This window comes from Psammomys obesus, unplaced genomic scaffold (genome assembly GCF_907164565.1).
Source record: "Psammomys obesus unplaced genomic scaffold, mPsaObe1.curated_primary_1811, whole genome shotgun sequence".
NCBI classification, from domain to species: Eukaryota; Metazoa; Chordata; class Mammalia; order Rodentia; family Muridae; genus Psammomys; species Psammomys obesus.
In genome coordinates, this window is record NW_026590767.1 from 5,462,303 (window position 1) to 5,466,807 (window position 4,505).

Below are 4,505 nucleotides of genomic sequence, written 5' to 3' on the forward strand. Positions count from 1 at the left end.
GATAAAGTAACATTTAAGGGCAGAGCTATTAGAATTACACCTGAGTTTTCAATGGAGATTCTAAAAGCTGGAAGGGCCAGGAAAGATGTGCTGATGATGTCCAAGAGACCACAAAGGCCAGTCCAGACTACTATAACTGCAAAACTTTCAATCACCATTGATAAGATATTCATGATAAAGCCAAATTTAAACAATATTTATCTAATAATTCAATCCTACAGAGGTGCTAGAAGAAAAACTCCAACCAAAGGAGCTTAACTACACTCATGAAAACACAGGGAATAGATAATCTCAGACCAGAAAAATCAAAAGAAAGGAAACACACATCACCACCACCACCACCACCACTACCAACAAAATAACAGAAATTAGTATTCATTTGTCACTGATATCTCTCAATATCAATGGATTCAATTCTCCAATAAATAGACACAAACTAACAGGACGGATTTAAAAAACAAAAAAAACATAATCCATTCTTCTGTAACCACAAAACACACCTCAACATCAAGGGTAGACATTATCTCAGGGTAAAGAATACTCTAGGCAAATGGACCTAAGAATCAAGCTGGTGTAACCATTTTAAACCTAACAAAATAGACTTAAAAGAACACTATATGCATCAAAGGAAAAATCCACCAAGATGACATTTTCAATTCTCACCATCTATGCCCCAAACACAAGGGCGCCCATGTTTGTAAATAAAACACTACTAGAGCTTAAATCACACATTGATCCTCACACACTAATAGTGGGAGACTTCATTACATCACTCTCAGCAATTGACAAGTCATCCAGACAAAAACTAAACAGAGAAATTCTGGGGCCTAACAGACATTATAAACTGAAGTTTATTTGACGAAAATAAAAATAATATATCCATATTTTTAGATATTTTTAAAATTCTACAGGGTGCTCACAGAAAGCAGAAGAAGGCATCAGGTCATTTGGAATTGAAGTTAAAGATGGTTGTAAGCTACCATGTGAGTGATGGGAATCAAACATGGGTCATCTGGAAGAGCAATTCATGGTCCTAACCACTGAGACATTTGCACCGCCCCTATTTCCGTGGTTTTTCATAAAACACATCATTTTTTTTTTACCATTTGTTTATTTAGCATTCTCAGCAGATGGCTTTGCAACATCAGTCTAATATAAATACATCGCTGTGACCTTTGTCCATAATCCCATGGATGTAAACAATTTCCTTCCTGAAGAACTTCTAAGTTGTTTCTAAGTTTTCACAGATAAAAATAACATTTCCTTACATGTCCCTAGACACACATCTTCAGTCACATTTTGGGAGTTGTGGTCCAGCATGAAAGGACAAAACAGACTGCAGTGCGCCCCTGCTTGGGTTCGTCCCTCTGGATTCCCCCCCTCTGGATTCCCATGGTGCTCTTCACAGTGGCCAGAAACAGAGCCTGGCTCATAGCAGCTCTGGTGAGACTGTGGGTGCACTGCAGGCTAGGGGAACTCAGGATCTGCAGTCACAGGACACATAACTGGTTCTGGAGAGCCACTGGACTATGGCCTGCACCTCCTCTCATCAACCGTTCCCTCTATCCACGTCCCTTTGCTGTCAGCTTCTTTGTCCTGCTCTGAGTTCTGGTTCTTTATTCAGCTTCTTCCGGGAAGCCTGGGAGTCACTGTGGTATGTACCCTCTTTCCATCACTCCTGGCCAGGTTTCCCTCAGAGTGAGGGTAAGCCTGGGAAGAAGTGAAGGATAGGGAGTTAGGGAGAGGACAAATTCCGTGAAACAGCATATGCCTTGCAGTGTGAGGACCTGAGTTTGAGCTCCAAAGTCCAGAGGAAAAAGCTAGGCATGGTGAGGCATAATACCGTCAGAGAGAGGCAGATCCCTGGGGCTCACTGGACAGCCAGCCCAAGCCGAATCAATGAAGCCCAGGATGATTAGAGACTGGCTCAAAAACAATACAGACCAAAAACAAAACCAAACCAAAAACAAAACCCAAGGTGTGGAGGGCACCTGAGGAATGACATTCCAGCTTGACTTCCAGCCTCCACACACACGTCCACACACATGCACCCCACACACATAGCCTCACAATAACAAAGAGGAGGGAGCGTGTCTTGGTAGGTTTATATATTTCCTTATTTTAATTTCCAAAATCGGTGGTATCTAGTATTTTTGTGTGTTTGTCATCTCTTTTTGCCTCTTCTGTGAAGAGCCTGTTCAGGTCCTTTGGCCGCTTTTCTATTGGAATTCTCCTCCTCTTCTTCCTCCTTCTTCTCCTTCTCTATCTTCTCCTTCTCTACCTCCTTCTCCTCCATCTCCTCCACCTTCTCCTCCTCCTCTTCTCTTTTTCTTCTTCCTCACTAGAACTATATCAAGCCTTTATAAAAGAGTTGATCCTGTATGGTGGTTATTCTTGGTTGTCAGCTTGACTACATCTGGTACTAACTAAAACTCATGCAGCTGGGTACACCTGTGAGGGCTTTTTCTTTTTGCTTTATTCTCCTCCCATATATTACATCCTGACCAGTTTCCCTCTCCTCATCTCTCCATACCACCTCCTCTCTCTCCCAGATCCACTCCTCCTCTGTTTCCCTTCAGAAAAGAGCAGGCCTCCCAGGGATATCAACCAAACATGGCGCATCAAATTACAATAAGACGAGGTACAGCCCCTCCTATTAAGGCTGGATGAGACAGCCCAGTAGGAGGAACAGGGTCCTAAAAAAGTGTAACAGAGTCAGAGACAGCCCCTGATCCCACTGTTAGGAGTCTCACAAAAGCAGCAAGTTGCACAACCATATCATATATGCAGAGGACCTATGTCAGACCTATACAGGTTCCCTGGTTGTTGGTTCAGTCTCTGTGAGCCCCTATGAGCTCTGGTTAGTTGATTCCGTGGGCCATTTTCTTGTGGTATCCTTGACCCCTCTGGCTCCTACACCCTTTCTTCTTGAGGGGTTTTTCTTAATTAAATCATTTGAAGTGGGAAGATCGTCTTTAATCTGGGCCACATCTTCTGCTGGCAGCCTATATAAAGGACATGGAAGAAAGCTTTTGCTCTTTGCTTGCTTGATCTTGCTGGCAAGTCCATTCCTTCACTGGCATTAGAACCTACTTCTGGATTCAAGTATGTAGTGAAGACCAACTGAGACAGCCACTACTGTCTCAGTAGGACAACTACTGGATTCTTGGATTTACCGTTGGTAGATAGCCATTGTTGGACTAGCTGAACTACAGCCGGTACACCTCTCTCTCTCCTCTCTCTCTCATATTCATGTAATTCATGTATCAGCTCTGTTCCCCTAGAAAACCCTGACCAATACACTTTGAGTCATATATCTTTAAATATTTGTTGCATTTTTCCATTTACTTTTTAAATTTGGTTGATGATGTCCTTTGATACTTATCAGTGTTTCTGTCGGTCCATTCTTTTTTGTTAAAAAGAATGTAGATGAGGTAATTTATCAAAAGAAATTAATTTATCACAGTTCATGAGGCTGGGAAGTTCTTCAAGGCCCCAGCAGATTGGGTGCCCATGAAGGGCTTGCTCTCCGCTTCATAGATGCTGCCTTTTGCTGTCATCCTGTGGTGGAAAAAACCAGCAGCTTCGCTCTTCCACAGGAGGCCTTCACGCTGCCGCTTGTGCCACCGTCATGTCTTTAGTGATCCCCTAGAAGTTCCAGCACATTTTGCGAGTACTCAACACCAACATCGATGGGCGGCGGAAGATAGCCTTTGCCATCACTGCCATTAAGGGTGTGGGGCGCAGATACGCCCATGTGGTGCTGAGGAAAGCAGACATTGACCTCACCAAGAGGGCTGGAGAGCTCACGGAGGACGAGGTGGAGCTGTGATCACCATCATGCAGAACCCTCGGCACTACAAGATTCCAGACTGGTTCTTGAACAGACAGAAGGATGTGAAGGACGGGAAGTACAGCCAGGTTCTGGCCAACGGTCTAGATAACAAGCTGCGTGGAGACCTGGAGCGGCTCAAGAAGATTCGAGCCCACAGGGGCCTGCGCCACTTCTGGGGCCTTCGTGTCCGAGGTCAGCACACCAAGACCACCGGCCGCTGGGGCCGCACTGTGGGCGTGTCCAAGAAGAAATGAGTCTCTGGGCCTTTGCTGTTAATAAATAGTTTATAAACCTAAAACAAACAAACAAACAAAACAAAACAAAACAAAAAACCCAGCAGCTTCCTCTGACCTCTTTCATCAGGCCATTAATTCTATTCATGAGAACCCTGCCTCAAGGTTTGATCATCTCTTTAAAAAGCCCCACCTTTTTTTTTTTTTTTTTTTTTTTTTTTTAAGATGTGCTATTTTTATATACGGGTATGTGAGTGCCTGTATCAGTTCTTGTGCACCACATATGTGCTGGTGTTCCCAGAAGCCAGAAGAGAGTGTCAGAATCCCTGGAGCTGGAGTTACAGGCTGTCATGGGCCTGAGTCGTCTGATGTGGGGACTTGGGTCAAGTGAGATAGCTTAGTGGTTAGGAGTTTGTTCACTATCACACTGGCAATAA

General features: G+C 43.9%; 1 pseudogene; it reads left to right on the forward strand.

The window, feature by feature from the left end:
• The first annotated feature begins 3,631 nt into the window (after positions 1-3,631).
• On the forward strand, positions 3,632-4,141 carry LOC129678205 (40S ribosomal protein S18-like; annotated as a pseudogene).
• The last annotated feature ends 364 nt before the right edge of the window (positions 4,142-4,505 follow it).